Raw genomic sequence first — 18,412 nt, forward strand, 5'->3', positions numbered from 1 at the left:
ATTGAAAGACAAAGGGTTATATGCTGGAAAATAAGACTAACAGTTATTGTAATGATAACAGAAATAATAGATACAAAGAGAGACAGCTGGAGAATGTCACACAAGCTGCACTCCAGCTATGGCAAAGCAAAGTTCAATATAAACAGTGTAAACAATTTCTACAAACTACTCTTTTCTAAGTTCCTACCTGACTTCTAATAATCAGGATGTGATGCTACAGCATCTTAGCTAAAGAACCCTGCTCTACACCCTAACAAAATAGAACACCGGTGTACACCCACAGTTCTTTAAAGCTCAGAATGAGCTGGTAGTTGCTGTTTGGTCATGATGAAATGGAGCCGAGTTTGTTGTGTTGAGATCTTCCTTCAGGGTAATTGATCTGTCTTATTTCGGATCCGGACAAGTGTCGTTCCCACTTTCAATGTTAAGAGATTACTGGTCCACAGTGTTGTTTCCTCTCTCAGGTTACAGGGTGTTCGGGGAAAACTCTCGTGGCTGTGCTATGCAACTCTTTCTTTCTGACATGGTCCTGGTGAACAATCCTGCCGTAACCTGGAACTATCTTTTCCTTTGAAGCCATTAGCTCATTTACCAGTCTCTCATTGTTAGGACATACTTATAGTCCTGCCTGTCTCTCACAGGCATGAGGCTCCCTCTTCACTTCCTGAAACGACACACTTCCTGTTCCTTGTTCAAAACCAACACACAGCAAGATGCAAGGGAGAAAGGACAAGTCCAAGTGCACACAAATCAGAAGGGAACTTTGTCTCTTAAACTCACAGTGTAATTGAGTTCTTAGCAGGGGCTGATCCCCTACACTTGCATGAACAGAAAATGGGTATAGCAGTGGCCCACTAGTTGCTTCCAGTTCAGAGCTGATGGCACTGCTGGATATCTAATTTCCAATTTCAAAGGCAAGTGAGCTTGGTGTGACTTTGATCTGCTTAACTAAGTTTCTTTAGCTGACCACTGCATCTTCAGTACTCTATGTTGCTCATTTATTGGCACTTCTTCAAAACAGGTTGAACAGTATATCTTGAAACTCCAGTCTGCTTTGAAATCTTTGCCTTAAAATGACCGATCTGATGCAGAATAGCTACCTAGTGTCTTGCTGCTGTGTTCAGTCTTACCAGGGTATATGACCTGTGACGTGACTGTCTTCTACAACCTCACCTTTGTAGAAAATCTTGGCTGTTCCTCACTCAATTTTAAACCTCCTACAAAGCTGCTTGTGTTTAATTAATGATTGTCTTCTAGTGCACATATCAATAGGATGATCATTATCACCAGTTTGATATAACTGGTTAGTCATACATCTGAGTATAATCCTACGAAATCCCTGACATTGTTCAAGTCTATCTAGAAGAATTGAGTCTTTCCTTCTGTTTTGAAGGCAAAGGGCAGTCACACCAAATATTTATTTGACTTTGATTCCTCTATTGTTCATTCTCTTTGCATTATGTTAATTGATAAAGAAAAACTATGGCCACTTCAAAGCATTCTTACTTTGCAGTATTTCTTCCCCACCTGCCTAACTTTTTTTACAACACTATATGTGCTGGTTTTCTAGAGTTTCTTATTAGAAGAGTATGTAAACTAGTCAATGATATGGCTGTATAATCTCATTTATGTGAAATCAGTGAGACACACATTACAATACACTGAAATGCATAAATTAGGTCATTTAACAACTAATTATAGTCTCTTACTTACAAGCATGATGTAACTTTCATTTAATGTCATCCATGGACTTAGTGCATAAACAAGTGTCGGTAACCCTGTAAAGAAGATATATACTTTTTGAAAGCCCATTAACATAGATCAACAAAGCAACTTGTGGAATCACAAGATAAAAAATATGTCTTTTGCTTTGCAAATATTGCTAGTGAATGTAGCTGCGCAGAAATCAAGCAGAGCTGCCGACTATCGTGACAAGATTGCGACAACTTGTGAATTGCAATGTGAACACATACACTGTTATTAGTTGCGATGTAGCAGCATGACGTTGTGATCTTATATTATACAGTCACACACAGCCCCAACCATATGGTATGATTCAAGCAGTTCTATAAACAGGTTGTCCAACCTATACAGACATTTTACCAATGTTGAGATGATTTAGAAAAAAAAATAAAATGAAGCATGCTCACTCGCTCTTACCCCTGTGCATCAAGTGCTGTCCACTCTGGCGGTCTGCCCTGGGACAGGAGGTGATGCCGTCCCACTGTTTGGTCACCCGTTTGCTAAGGCCTTTATTTGGCTAGATCAGTCAGGTGACGTAACCAAATAGGACGTGAGGCATACAGTTATTTCATTTTATATTTATTATTTTGCCTTCTTCAGTATGCACTTCACATATTTATAGCCACTGCACACTCTCTTTAAAGTATTGCTACTGGTCTAACTTTCAAATGATTGTTACAGCTTGCACAATGCAGTTAGGCTGGTTTCACATTAGCGCTTTTTAAGCGCACGCACGGCCGGGGGTAGCTCCGCCCCCGAGCCGGCTCTCTGCCCGGCGTGCCCGCCCCTTGCTTGTAGCGCCGCCTCCTAGTGCACAGCGGCGCCTGCGATCGGCGCACCCTATCTTTAGCATAGGGTGCGCAGATCGTGCGCAGGCCGTGCGCTAGTTGCGCTTTGACCTGCGCTGCGCACTTTTGACGGTGCGCCGTGCGCGCCAAAATCAAATCGTGCACGGCGCACCGTCAAAAGTGCGCAGCGCAGGTCAAAGCGCAACTAGCGCACGGCCTGCGCACGATCTGCGCACCCTATGCTAAAGATAGGGTGCGCCGATCGCAGGCGCCGCTGTGCGCTAGGAGGCGGCGCTACAAGCAAGGGGCGGGCACGCCGGGCAGAGAGCCGGCTCGGGGGCGGAGCTACCCCCGGCCGTGTGTGCGCTTAAAAAGCGCTAATGTGAAACCAGCCTTAGGCAGGCAATGTTCTCCTGGCATTTGCCAAAGCTGTCTCATCCATAAGACTTTCATATAGAGGAGTGTGATTCCTCACTACAAAGAACACACTTCCACTGCTCCAGAGTCAAGTCATTTTTTCCTTTACTCCACTCCATCAGAAATTTTGCACTGCGCTTGGTGATGTAAGGCATGTATGCAGCTGCTTAGCCATGGGAAGCCATGCTGTGAAGCTCCTGGTGCACAGTTTTTTTGTGCAGATGATAAAGGGAATCTGTCACCAGTTTTTTTTACCTCATCTGAGAGCAGCAAAATGTAGGTAAAGAGACCCCAATTCCAATGATGTATCACTTAGCTTACTGAATACAGTATTTGTGAGACAATCAGAGGTCTTAGATGTAGCATGTAGCAGAGGTCCAAAAGCTGCCCCTTCCGAAACCACATATTTCTGTGTATATTGCCTATTGACAATGAGCTGCTTATTAGAAGAGGGGATGCTGGACCAGAACTCAAGAGAGTTGTAGTCCAAGCGGTGATAATCACCTGGTAATAAAACATTCATTGTAAGTAATCAATAGCACACAGCCTAATAAATGACACATCTCTGAATTCAATGTTTTAACCCCTACATCATGCTGTCTTCAGATTACATAGCAAAATCCTGCAGACAGATTCCCTTTATTATCGGAGGAAGTTTGGAGATCTGCAGTAATGCACTGACTTTTATGCACTATATGTACTTCTCAGCAGTCGGCGACCCCGATCTGTAGCTTCACTTAGTCTTAAATCTTGTAGCTGAGTTACTGTGGTTCCTAAATGCTTACACTTTTCAATATTGGAATATTTGGTTGAGAAAAAAATTTCACCGACTGGCTACAACGATGGCATCCTATTACAGGAAAACGATCAAATTTAGTGAACTCTCTAAAATGAGTCATTTTTTTCACAAATGGTAGTAAAGGCAGACTGCAGGGCAAGGGGCTGGATTTTATATACTGGTGGCAATGGCACTCAAAGTGAGTCTGTTACCCTTTTTTGGCCTTGCAGCTGCCGGCATAGACATCGGGGGCTTATCTACAGCATTCTGTAATGCTGTAGATAAGCCCCCGATGTAACCTGAAAGAGAAGAAAAACACGTTATATTATACTCACAGAGGTGGGTGGTCCGGTCCGATGGGTGTCGCCATCCCGTCCGGCGCCTCCCTTCTTCATGTGATGACATCCTCTTCTTCCGTCCTGTAATGGCTCCGGCGCAGGCGCATTGCTCTGCCCTGTTGAGGGCAGAGCAGAATTCTGCAGTGCGCAGGCGCCAGACCTCTCCCGACGCCTGCGCACTGCAGGACTCTGCTCTGCCCTCAACAGGGCAGAGCAATGCGCCTGCGCCGGAGCCATTACAGGACGGCAGAAGAGGACGTCATCGCATGAAGAAGGGAGGCGCCGGACGGGACGGCGACACTCATCGGACCGGACTGCCCACCTCGGTGAGTATAATATAACGTGTTTTTCTTCTCTTTCAGGTTACATCGGGGGCTTATCTACAGCATTAAAGAATGCTGTAGATAAGACCCCGATGTCTATGCCGGCAGCTGCAAGGCCAAAAAAGGGTGACAGATTCCCTTTAATGACAAAACCTGAATTTAATAAGTGGAATGCCCAAATACTATTCAATATATTGTGTATGTACGTCCTGTGAGCTCAAAGACTACATATATTTTAAATTGCTCCATTTCTACATACATCCAACCAACATGGACAAGGAAAGTCTTGTGAGAGTCCTATAAGCCCACTGCAATATTTCAAGGCTTTGGACACCATTAGGTCAGAGATGCTCGCCCAAAGGGATGTATATGACCTATTATTATGGGCATACAGGTAAGAAAAATGTTAAACTAGTCCTACCTTTATGCCTCATATTAACGGCCATGTTGTAGGGAAATTGTATTTTATTTCTGCATGTTAATGATTTATTTTGGGGCGTGCGGTGCCTGGAAGAAATCCCTGCCTCCTGTCTTCATTATCATACCACCCCTCTCCCATCCGCGTCACATTGCCCTTGACTGTAATGGTTGCCCCAGAATCCCGCGCCTGCGCCCTGCAATAGCGCGATTATACAGAATCTGCTCAGCCCTTCCATGGGCATTGGCTTCAGCGTTCTTTGGCACAGAAAGAGATGACGGAATTCCTTAAAGATAGACTATCTGGACAGTTGCTTAATTTTACCTTTAGACCGCAAATTCTGTGCGAAGTGTACACAGCCTCTAACTCCTTACAATGGATCATTTATTGCCTTAAGCACTGGGAAACAAGATTAAACTGTTACATATAAATCTGTAGTTTACAGCTGTAAACTGAAAATACCTATAAATAAAATTATTTGGCTTTGAGTGAGCAAGCGAGAAGTTTCATAAAGATAACGCCCCGGGCACTTTACCAAGCTTGGCGTCTTATTCCACTCTCAGAACTACTTCAACTATTCTACTCCACAGGAAACCATCAGGATGTCTTCAGTCTATAGAACACACTGGGATTTACATGTATTAATGTATCCCTTTGGATATCAGCATTGAGTAGTACAGATACAGTCTAAATTATTCAACCCTTATTGCAAATAAGGTTTATTAGCAAAAATCGCAAACTTTGTGCTGATGGCAATAAACCAACCAAACAAGAACAATTTAAATAGCTCAACGCAACTAACAAAAGTGAATTCTCCAGATTCAACACAAAATGCCACATTATTGGCTACTGAAGTCTCAGAATGATTCAGCTCCACCATGACATACATCTTTAGTAGAGCTCCTCTGGCTGTTATGACCTACTGCAGATATGACGCATATTTATTCTGAGGAATCCCTGCCCATTCCTCATAGGCAATGGCCTTCCATTCACTAATAATCTTGGGTTTGTGTTCTGAAACCCCCTTCTTCAAATACCATCAATTATTTTCAACTTTGAGCACCATTCCAGATTCTCCCAGGACTTCTCAGGCCGAGGTCACATGAGTGTAGATTCTCTCTTCTGAGAGAATCGGATCAATTATGCTAAAGAAAGTCCCGTCAAACTCTGGTCCAAGTGTCAACTTAGTGTGATCTGATTCTTTCAGATGAGAGAAAATCAAAGCACGGGTGAAAAGATTTAGAACAAGATTTCTCCATCTTCTCCATTGTATGAGTCTGAGGAAAACGAACTTCACTCAGATGTCACCCAAGTGTAGCCCAATGTTTTCCATACACTGATAGACTTGAATGGGTGAAGACATCCGATCTGCGCAGACACTTGCAGCATGCTGCAATAAACGGCATGAGAAAAAAATGCTGTTCAGTACTGACTCACTCAAACAGGCTCTTCATGCATGTGTTGTGATTGTCACACAGCTGCGACTAATGCAGCTGCCGCATCGGACACCTGGTTATTGCGAGCGCTCCAGGTATCCAGGTTCCCGATGCAGCTTCTTCAGTAAGTGCTATAGCTTGCAGAATAAGGAGGGAGCCGACGATGTTCACTCATCTCTAGTTAAAACAATAAAGGTGTTTTAGATGCCATATTACATAGTTACATAGGTTGAAAAAAGACCTAGATCCATAAAGTTCAACCTTTCTCCACCAATTGTTCATTTTGTCACTAAATTAACTATAACCCGCAATGTTAAGTGTACTGAGGAAATCATCTAGTCCTTTTTGTAAAAGCTGTTATACTGTAGATGTGTATTTTCTGGGTGGATGCAAGCTGCTATTTTTAGGATGGGGAGGGCCATTATCCATGGCCCCTTACCAGCCTGAGAATATCAGTTCCCAGCTGTCTTCTTTAGCTTGGCTGGTCATGAAAAATAGGGGAATCACATGCCTCTTTTTTAATTTATTTATTTATAGCACAGGTGCTGGCTGATGAATACTCCTATCAACCGGCGCCTGCCCTTGCTGTTATTAGCGGCATCAGGCATAGGCTGATGGGAGTAGTAGTCCCATCATCAGACGCCTGTGACCGGAGGTAAATTGTTTACCTCTGTTCACAACTATGGGCTCACGCTGTGATCTGACAGTGTGGGAACCACAGCTCTCTGACCAGCGGTAATGATCTTACCACCTATCAGAGGCAGTGTTTACTGCACTGTCATGCACATGACAGTGTGTTGAACTCTGGATGTTCGGCCCTCCCATTCATGTGAATGGGGTCCGGGCTCAGGTTTGGGTACCGTTCTGGTACCAGAACCAAAAATTTTTTTAACTGTTCAATCGAACCTGAACATCCAGTGGTTCACCGATCACTAGTGGCTAGACCTCAAAATAGCAGTGCATAAAAGATGACTCAGGAATTTCACAAAACTGGAAAAATTTTCCAAGGAAGATTATATTAAAATCTCTCAAACAAGAAAAAAAAATGTTTACAAGCTGTGATACTTGCAAATGGGGGTGCTATAGGTATTAACCATGCAGGGTACCCAAACTTTTGCATATGCCAATTTTCCTCTTTGTAATTTTTAAAAGGTATAAAATGACAATAAACTTTTTTGCCTCAAATACAAAGTAAATTTGTCATCTTTAAATTTAACCCTTTTAGAGATCATTACATCTTCAAGTCACTTAACTGTTCACAATAACAATAATTTTGTCCAATGGTCACCAAATGTTTTCATGCCACTGTATACACTGTATATGTGCTCTGTGGCTGTCAGCCTCTGACAAAATTAGAATATCATCAAAAGGTTAATTTATTTCAGTTCTTCAATACAAAAAGTGAAACTCCTATATATTATATAGAGTCATTACAAATATATTTCAAGTGTTTATTTCTGCTAATGTTGATTATTATGGCTTACAGCCAATGAAATCCCAAAAGTCATTATCTCAGTAAATTATAATAATTAACAAAAAACATGTGCAAAAGCTTTGTAAGCGTTTAAAACGGTCCCTTAGTCTGTTTCAATAAGCTCCATAATCATGGGGAAGACTGTTGACTTGACAAACGTCCAGAAGGCAGTCATTGACAAACTCCACAAGGAGGATTAGCAAGAAAAGGTCGTTGCTAAACAAGCTGGCTGTTCACAGAGTGCTGTATCCAAGCATATTAATGGAAAGTTGTGTGAAAGGAAAAAGTGTGTTAAAAAAAAGGTGCACAAGCAGCCGGGATAACCGCAGCCTTGAAAGGATTGTTAAGAAAAGGCCATTCAAAAATTTGGGGGAGATTCACAAGGAGTGGACTGCTGCTGGAGTCATTGCTTCCAGAGCCACCACACACAGATGTATCCAGGACATGGGCTACAAGTGTCGCATTCCTTGTGTCAAGCCACTGATGACCAATAGACAACGCCAGAAGCGTCTTACCTGGGCCAAGGAAAAAAAGGATTGGACTTTTGCTCAGTGGTCCAAGGTGTTGTTTTCAGAAGAAAGAAAAGCTTGCATTTCATTTGGAAATCAAGGTCCCAGAGTCTGGAGGAAGAGTGGAGAGGCCACAATCCAAGCTGCTGGAGGTCTAGTGTCGATCTTTCTACAATCAGTGATAGTTTGGGGAGCCATGTCATCTGCTGGTGTAGATCCACTGTGTTTTATCAAGACCAAAGTCAGCGCAGCTGTCTACCAGGAAATTTTAGAGCTCTTCATGCTTCCCTCTGCCGACAAGCTTTTTGGAGATGGAAATTTCCTTCTCCAGCAGGACTTGCCACCTGTCCACACTGCCAAATGTACCAATACCTGGTTTACAAACAACAGTATCACTGTGATTGATTGGCCAGCAAACTCGCCTGACATTAACCCCATAGAGAATCTATGGGGTATTGTCAAGAGGAAGATGAGAGACACCAGACCCCACAATACAGACAAGCTGAAGGCTGCTATCAAAGTAACCTGGGCTTCCATAACACCTCAGCAGTGCCACAGGCTGATCACCTCCATGCCATGCCGCATTGATGCAGTAATTGATGCAAAAGGAGCCCCGACCAAGTATTCAGTGCATTTACTGAACATACATTTCAGTAGACCAACATTTCGGATTTTAAAATAATTTTCCAAGCTGGTGTTATAAAGTATTCTAATTTACTGAGATAATGACTTTTGGGATTTTCATTGTCTGTAAGCCATAATCATCAACCTTAACAGAAATAAACACTTGAAATAGATCACTCTGTAATGACTCTATATACCGTAATATATGAGTTTCACTTTTTGCATTGGAGAACTGAAATAAATTAACTTTTTGATGATATTGTAATTTTGCGAGAAGCCCCTGTATGTATGTATACCCAGTTCATATTCAATTTGCACTGGGAGGTGCAGCATCATATTCTGTTTGCCTTCTACCACTCAAAAGCTCAATCTTAGCTATTATTATTTCTGGAACCAGATGGCCCAGCCACATGGAAAAACCTTGACATTAGTTCAGTGCTCCTTCTACTGACCCCAGGCACTTGTCATAAAGCTTCTTTAATCTGCTGAATCTTTCAGAACTTTTTTTCTCACTTGTCATCTTCATGGCTTAATGCCCCTATTATTTCATTTGCATTTATAAATCTAATTTACTTGTGTCTCTTAAAGGGATAAAAGAACACATGAATTAAAAAATACTTCATAACCATGAGTAAATTTTAGCACCTGACTGTTAATGTTAATGGCCAAATTAAGGCATACCATTTCATAAACCTATCCAAACTATTTCTTAAATTAATTGTAAATTTCATTTTCTGTAAATTATGACAAATTCATATGAATGTAGTACTGCTTTCCGAACACTAATTACCATTTAGGGTACAATGGGATTTTTGATGACTGGTTTGATCTGGTGTACTTCACAAGGAAGGGAATGCAACCTGTGTGCTATATATATATATATATATATATATATATATATATATACTGGTAGAAATCATCATGTGTGTCCTAAATATGTTTTTAAGATGAAAATAAATATACCGGTCCAAGGGAGTGCAAAAAGCCAAAAATATATTTAAAAGATGCTCATTTATTAATAAAATTAGTTCAGAACGCGTTTCGACAGAAAAATCTGTCTGATTATTGCCACCTGATGAAGACAGATTTTTCTGTCGAAATGCGTTGTGGACTAATTTTATTAATAAATGAGCATCTTTTAAATATATTTTTGGCTTTTTGCGCTCCCTTGGACCGGTATATTTATTTTCATCTCAGTCTCTTTCCTCATTTTAGGTACCCGGCGGGAGCAGCATTGCTCTTATATCCAATTTGTAAACGTGCAGCTGGCGCTCCATCTGACCGACCTTTCCACTTTCTGCTAAATATGTTTTTAGACTTTGTGTAAGATTGATTAGGATATGTGAGCTCATACTATATGGAAGAGCTATTTGTGGACTTCAACATATACTTGCACATTACATGTTCATCAGCCTGGCAATTTAAAGGGAATTTGTTAGCAGTTTTTGCTTTGTAATCTGACAACACCATGATGTAGAGGAAGAGACCTTGAATCCAGTGATGTATCACTTAGATGGGTGCAGCATTTGTAATACAATCACAGTTTTCTCTGTTGCAAACCTAGTAGAGCTCCGAATGCTGAGCTCTGTATAACCCCGCCCACACCACTGATTGGCTGCTGTGTCCATTGTTTAGTAACAGAAAGCATCTAATAAGTGGCGGGAGAGTGATTGGACCAGGAAGCAGAAAGTACCTAGTCCTCTAGTGATAATCTCCTGCTGATAAAACACTGATTTTATTGAAACAACGGCACACAACCCAGTAAATGACAAATTGCTGGAATGAGGGTTCCTTTCCATATGTTATGCAGCTCTTAGATTATACAACAAAACATAGTAACATATTTCTTATAAAGCGTAGCTCAATGTTCACATGAACGCAATGTAGTGCAGTTGTCAGAGTGGGGTCAGATGATCTCAGTGGACAGTGACACATACACATGTAGTAGTTAGAATGACTTCACCATCCAATTAATAGTTCTGGCTTTCATTGCTCTGTTGCTGCAAGGATTAAACTGCTTAGTTGGACTCATAGGGTTTTCTGTCTCTGTTGCATCAGTTGTACTGAGTTTGTTACTTTCTGCAGGTTTAACAACCCAATTCCTTGCTTCCTTTCTTGCCAGTGATCGTTTTATCACTTCCTGGTTTGGAGTTGAAGGAGAAATTCTGTGTTAGTAGCAAGTGTTTGGAGTGATTTTCAGGATTTTCTGCATGGACTTGGTTTGTGATTTTTCCTTCCTATCCGCTCCAATTTGGTTTGTTCCTCTTACACCTCCCCTGCTTCCCAATCAATTGTTTTGTGAGTGTATTTCGATGATTGTAGTTTTCTTTTATCCTTGCCTGTTTACCCCTGTTTGTCTGGTTTGTGCTATCCTATACCCTCCTGTCACATACCTCCCTAACAGATTCATTTTAATATAGGATCAAAGCAATGTCTCCACCATCAGGTGTAATCCAAGGGGCAGGGATAGCCTAAGGTTCCCTTAACTCAAGAGACAGGGTAGGTGCCCATTGTCCCTGGCAATAATGTGACAGCAGGATTTTACAGTAAACTCATTTTTCTTAATAACTCTATTGATAACCAACAGCACAGACAACCCAAAGTCTGTGCTTACTGGCCAGATCAGAACTAAAAAAATGTAAGGGTTAAAAGATATATATACTAAAAATAATATCATATATTCCTTTATCAATAAACACAGTAACTGTATTAGTTCAGAGGGATTGCCAGACAGAGCTATTATTTATACATTATCTGGAAACATGAGAAGCACTGGATTGAAACTGAAAGGAATAAAGTACAGCTAGAAATTTGAAATAAGTTTTTGAGAGTGAGGGTGATCAATGAGTGGAACAGGCTGCCTTAAGAGGTGGTGAGTTCTCCTTCAATGGAAGTCTTCAAGCAGAGGCCGGTCAGACATCTGTCTGAGATGGTTTAGTGAATCCTGCTTTGAGCAGGGGGTTGGACCTGATGACCCTGGAGGTCCCTTCCAACTCTAGCGTTCTATAATTCTATGAAATCCAGAGATTTCCAAAGGAGAAAATCCTTACATTTAGTCTTAAAAGATTCTGATGCCTACCGAAACAAAAACATATTATATTCACGCATGTGCTTGTTCCTTAGCCTACTCAGTAAGTCACTTTTTAATACCACCGTTTCTGTACAGATACACAACTTTAAGAAAATTCAACTATAGGAAGTATTGTTTTTTTTATCCACCTAAAAACCAATGTATGCGAAAACCTTCTCTGCTCATCTCGTTCCTACTTCCACTCTCCTGCATCCCCTGATGAAGGAGCGTTCATCCGAAACGTACGTAGGGGTCAGGGCTGCAGGCAGGTCCTCTGCTGTCAGATTTTGAATACTTTCATTAAGGTAATCTACCTGATTCTGAACCACTATGACTTAATTTTTGTTTCCATTTGTGCAATGCATACTCCCCATGGATTTCTATGGGCAATTATGCCTTTATTAATCATAGAATCATAGAATCGTAGAGTTGGAAGGGACCTCCTGGGCCATCTGGTCCAACCCCCTGCTCAAAGCAGGATTCGCTAAATCATCCCAGTCAGATGTCTGTCCAGCCTCTGTTTGAAGACTTCCATTGAAGGAGAACTCACCACTTCTCGTGGCAGCTTGTTCCACTCATTGATCACTCTAACTGTCAAAACGTTTTTTCTAATATCTAATCTGTGTCTCCTCCCATTCAGTTTCATCCCATTGCTTCTAGTATTTCCTTGTGCAAATGAGAATAAAGTTGATCCTTCTACAATGTGACAGCCCTTTAGATATTTGTAGACAGCTATTAAGTCTCCTCTCAGTCTTCTCTTTTGCAAACTAAACAATCCCAAATCCTGCAAACTTTCCTCATAAGACAGGGTTTGCAGACCGGTCACCATTCTGGTCGCTCTTTTCTGAACTTGCTCTAGTTTGTTGATGTCTTTTTTAAAATGTGGTGCCCAAAACTGGACACAATATTCCAGATGAGGTCTGACCAAAGAGGAGTAGAGGGAAATAATGACTTCACATGATCTAGACTGTATGCTTCTGTTAATACATCCTAGAATTGCATTTGCCTTTTTTGCTGCTGCATCACACTGTTGACTCGTATTCAGTCTGTGATCTATTAGTATACCCAAGTCTTTTTCACATGTGCTGTTGCTAAGGCCTATTCCTCCCATTCTGTATATGCTTTTTTCATTTTTATTGCCCAGATGTAGTACTTTGCATTTTTCCCTGTTACTACTACATTAATGGCGTGTTGTTGTAGACTTTTACAGGCCATTGTTTGCTGATGCTGACTTGGTTGTGGACCTGTCTGCCCTTGTCTGTGAGGGTCTATTAAGACTTATGTATTTTGTAACCATTTTTATCTGTTTCTCTAGCTAAATAAAATGTTGTATTCTTTTTTTCTACGATCTGTGTCAATTGTTTTGTTGGTTCCCCCCCCCCCCCCTCAGCTCTCTTGTTATACCAGATGCTGATACAGACAGAAATGAGCTCCTGTACAAGAGGAGTAGATGTGCCTTTTGCATTCCAGAAGGTCAGCTTTATATAAGCTGTTGGCTGTTTTGGAGACAAAAATGGCCCCATTACCTCTTGGACACTTGTATGACTGCACGGATTGCCCCAGTGATACGTCCGCCACTGGCCTGTGCTTTGAGCTGCTTGGATTAGAAGTATAGAAAAATGTTCTTATGACAACTGATCATACATTTTGGGTGCTTGCAACAAAAACTACAGTAATGTACATTTCAATATCAGTGAAAACTAATATAATACCAAGTCTATGAAATAAAGTCCAGCAGAAGTCAACCTCATATACATTTAGTAGTAATATTTTCGACCCATACGAATGTCTATTACGATTCTTATTGCATCCATACATTTCTTGAATTTTCCAGGTCAAAGATCTGTCTGAAGTGCTGGTTATAAGCACGCAAATCATGATGTGAGTTCACTACAGAACTGTGACCTATTTTATGGTGCATTATATAAATCTGATGATATTTTCCATGACCACACAATCTCGGAAATTAGCATCTTTCCATCTAGCAGTCATGTCTCACCATATAAATCAGTTCAGCAGACAGGAATTATCCTGCATTTCAGGATGACTTGACCTTCTGTGCTTTATGTTTATATAGAAGGAGCAATTTAGGCAGCTTGGCAAGCTGAGTCTTGTCAATTACTTCACCTTTTATGAACCAAACCTGCTAGATACAAGGCTTTTCCTAGAAGGAGTCTCCCCACCATCACTATCGATCTCTGGGGCTTGTCTTGCAAATTGAAAGGTCCTAACCCAATGCAATAAAGAGCAGAGAATAGACTTCTGTTACCTAAATGGCAACGACTCGGAATGTCCATTTTAAGACAAATATTTTTAGTTTTAGTTATTTGGGAGTATATTGCCTCTATATGCGCATTATATGTGTCAAAGTTAGAGCAAAGGTAAATATAGTTCTTAAGATATTAGTCGATGGACGTCAAACAACAATTTAAAGGCTGTCCATAAAAACAAAGCTATTTTTCTAGTTACTGGCATTTTTCAACAAAAAGGATTCTCTTGCATAAAAATGTAGTGAAATTGTCAAATCAATTTGAGATGACCACCCAAATTGCACAAAAATATGAATCTCCTTGGGTGTAGTGTTTTCAAAGAATATGGCTAATATATTATATGTTTTTTAATAAATTTATTGCATATTTGATTGTGCTTGCGCCGAAAACTGAAATCTAAAGACGAAGATTCAAGCTAAAAATTGCATTAAAGGGAATCTGTCACCCCTTTTTCGACTATTAGCTACCGGCATCGACATCAGGGGCTTATCTACAGCATTCTGTAATGCTGTAGATAAGCCCCTGATGTAACCTGAAAGATAAGAAAAAAGAGTTAGATTATACTCACCTGGGGGTCCGGTCCAGTCCAATGGGTGTCGCCGTCCGTCCGGCGCCTCCCATCTTCTAACGGTGATGTCCTCTTCTTTGCTGCTTGTTGTGGTTCCGGTGCAGGTGCACTGATCTGCCATATTGAGGGCAGAGTAGAGTCTTGCAGTGCGGGAGAGGTCCCGAGCCTGCACACTGCAGTATTCTGCTCTGACCTCAACAGGGTAGAGCAGTGCCCCTGCACCGGAGCCACGACAGGCAGCAAAGAAGAGGACGTCACCGATAGAAGTTGGGAGGTGCCGGACCGCAACACCCATCAGACCAAAATCTGACCGCCCCCCGGTGAGTATAGTATAACTACTTTTTCTTCTCTTTCAGATTACATCGGGGGCTTATCTGCAGCATTACAGAATGTTGCAGATAAGCCCCTGATGGCGGTGCCGGCAGCTCATAGTCGAAAAAAGGGGTGACAGATTCCCTTTAATTTCTGGTGTAAATTTTCATAAATATGGTTGTCTGGCCATGGCTCCCCTTACACTCTTGATGAATGTTGAGAAGCAAGATGAGTAGTAATTTTTGTTTTGCGTCAAAATTTTCAACTTCTTCTTTAGAAGACAATGAAGGAGATTCATTAGGATGGCATAGCACATGCGCTGGTAAAGACCAAAAAGCGGATGGTGTAGGATGCGTCATACACATAAGGCAAGTAGAAGATGACAACTGCAATGAGAGATGAAGTGTCGAAGCAAGACCAACAACGCCCATTGGACAGGACCACACAGCATGAGGAGATAATAAAATTATCAGAGGTGATTGGGAATTTGCATACAACTTACTAGAATACTGTGAGAGAGGTAGTGGTGGTACTTTATATTGTGAAAACCAGATGACAGGGTTCTCTTTGACTTAGAACAAGCCCAAATCAGAAAATACTTAAATTCTAGTGACCTGTTTGCATGGTCAATACTACACAGAACATAGTTCTCAAATTCAATTTTTCAACATTATTAATAGTGTTAACAGTCGGATGTTATTAAAGCAGAAAATTGCTATAAACAGTGAATTGGCTATTAAAAGAACATGAAGACACTAAATCTAGACAAGAGATGAAAGATGTTTGAGTGCTCCGAGCAAGAAGCTAAAGCAAATGGACAGTCCTGCACCCTGTCACTTTCCAGTGTGTTTATTTTGTATAGCGGTTGTACAGTAATCTTTAAATAGATCTTTCCATGGATATAACACAACATCTCCAGTAACATGATCATATGAATGGGGGTTAAAGAAACGCGCAGCCCTTCACTCCCATGTTCTTTGATTCCATTGTGACAGTTGCCATAGAAATGTTTTATGCTTTACTTGAGGTAAACTGTTAAAAGAAATCCAATGATGCCTCTACTAAATAGCTCCTGAAATATTGCAACAAATCAAAGTAATGAGCAGAGGGAGAAGATCCACGTGTATCTCTAAGAGGGGAGGCTTCTATTATCTATTGTCACACAAAGCAGACAACAGAAGAGATACATCTTGGAGATAGATTGTGGGATAGTTCCCAATGTAAAGAAGTCAGCAAACAGATGTTTCTTATAGTAGGCCAAAAATATGTGTTATTTCCAGCTCAAAAAAATCCAGACCAGAGAGCTCCCTCAAGCCATTTGCATGGACCGATGAACGGCCAAACAAACGTTTATAGAGAAAAAAATCATCATTGGTCATCAGTAGTGTTGAGCGATACCGTTCGATACCCAAAAATATCGTATCGGATGGTATCGCCCGATACGAAAAAAATATCGGGTATCGCCGATTCCGATACCGGAAGTCCCATTCAAGTCAATGGGACTTCCGGTATCGGAATTAAAAAAAGCCCTTTATTTCCTTGTTGGCTAATTCTACATAATTGAAAACAAATAAGAATCATGTAGAATGTATTGTGGGAGGTGGAGGAGACACTAAAGGCATAGTGGTTTATTCAAATCAAATGGCATAGCATTAATTCCAATTTTTTTTTTCAATATGTTCGGAGTTAAAAAGATAATGACTATGTTAACCTTTTTTATATTTTGTCAGATATGTACTGTATGTTTCACAACTTCCATGCTCTTCACCTTCTTTTGTACTTCTCCCACACTTTCTCCTTCATGATCCGCAGCAGTAGCATTTTTTTTCATCAACTTTTTCTTCACCTTATTCATCTTCTTCTTCTTCATCTTCTCCCCATTATTTTTTTTTTCCATTCTTCATATTCTTCTTATTCAGCTATTATTAATTTTAATATGCTATTTCTTCATCTTCTTCCTATTCTTCTTTGTCTTCATTTTCTTATGGTGACAGGCATTCCTGTAGTACTTATCTATAAAAGTTATAAGATTACACCTTACGTTCTGCCTGTCACAAAAGATTTACAACAGGATTTGTCCGCGTTCAGTTTGGCCTGCAGCAGCAGGCATTTTCCAGGGGCACCACGAGGAGGAACGGACTCACCCCCATTTACTGCTTAGTCTTCTTCTGCTTATAATTTTGATTTCTTCTATGCTGATTTTTAGTCTTATGCTTAATGTTCTTCTGCTTTCTGTTCTTCTGCTTTTGCTTCTTTTGCGTCTTGTTCTTCTGTCTTTTGTTCTGTATCTTGGTGGTTGTCTTCATGTTCTTTGTCCTCTTGGTCTTATTATTTAGGGTCATATTTCTGGTCTTCTTTGGTGTGGTCTTCAGGGTCGTCATCATCAGGGTCGTCGTCATGGAGATCAATAAGGATTACCAAAGACAATTTCAAAAAGCTTGATCTTGGAAATGTAGCAGAAGGTACAAGAAGGCTGAGAAACTGGCGAGAACCAGCAGACAGTGCTGGCACCCGGATGGGTAGCAGAAGGAACAAGAGCCAATGGCACTACCGAGGACCAACTGACGGTGCTGGACCACGGTTACTAAGCAGAAGGTACCTGTGCTAAAAAGCACTACCAAGGACCAGCTGACGGTGCTGGACCTTGGATACCGAGATGGAGGCACCTAGGCCAAAGGCTGTGGCGAGAACCAGCAGACAGTGCTGGCACCCGGATGGGTAGCAGAAGGAACTAGAGCCAATGGCACTACCAAGGACCAACTGACGGTGCTGGACCACGGTTACTAAGCAGAAAGTACCTGTGCTAAAAAGCACTACCAAGGACCAGCTGACGGTGCTGGACCTCGGATACCGAGATGGAGGCACCTAGGCCAAAGGCTCTGGCGAGAACCAGCAGACAGTGCTGGAACCCGGGTGGGTAGCAGAAGGTACCCATTCAAAGCAAAGTAGCCAGGCCGCAAGCCGGCTGCAGTTACCGAAACCCACAGTCCTACAGGGGGTCCATGTCCCATTGGCACTACGGATCCAGCCTTCAGTGCCAGTTCCCGCAGCCCACATAGGAGTCACCTAAACTGCAGGCACCGTAGAGTCGGCTAACCCGGCCGCAAGATGACAGGACAACGGATTGGTGGCATAGTAACCTTGACACTACCCGGAAACAGCAGGCGTGCTGAAAACAGGCTGGGCAACAGGGAGTACCCGTGCCAAAGACACTGCCGAGAACCAGCTGACGGTGCTGGAACCCAGATGGGTAGCAAAAGCTATAAGAGCCAATGGCACTACCGAGGACCAACTGACGGTGCTGGACCACGGTTACTAAGCAGAAGGTACCTTTGCTAGAAAGC

General features: G+C 41.6%; 1 protein-coding gene across 3 annotated transcripts in view; it reads right to left on the reverse strand.

The window, feature by feature from the left end:
* HTR1F (5-hydroxytryptamine receptor 1F) overlaps nt 1-18,412 on the reverse strand; it is a 376,176-nt gene that overhangs the window by 97,499 nt on the left and 260,265 nt on the right. The window contains exon 2 of one of the 3 annotated variants that reach the window (XM_073584437.1): nt 1,714-1,778. The exons of the other annotated variants lie outside the window; for them this stretch is intronic. The gene's annotated coding sequence lies outside the window, so the exon portion shown is untranslated. The remainder of the gene's footprint in view (nt 1-1,713; nt 1,779-18,412) is intronic. 3 annotated transcript variants of the gene reach the window in all.

Source organism: Dendrobates tinctorius, unplaced genomic scaffold (assembly GCF_039654945.1).
Source record: "Dendrobates tinctorius isolate UK_male_01 unplaced genomic scaffold, ASM3965494v1 ptg000084l, whole genome shotgun sequence".
In the NCBI taxonomy this organism is placed as follows: Eukaryota; Metazoa; Chordata; class Amphibia; order Anura; family Dendrobatidae; genus Dendrobates; species Dendrobates tinctorius.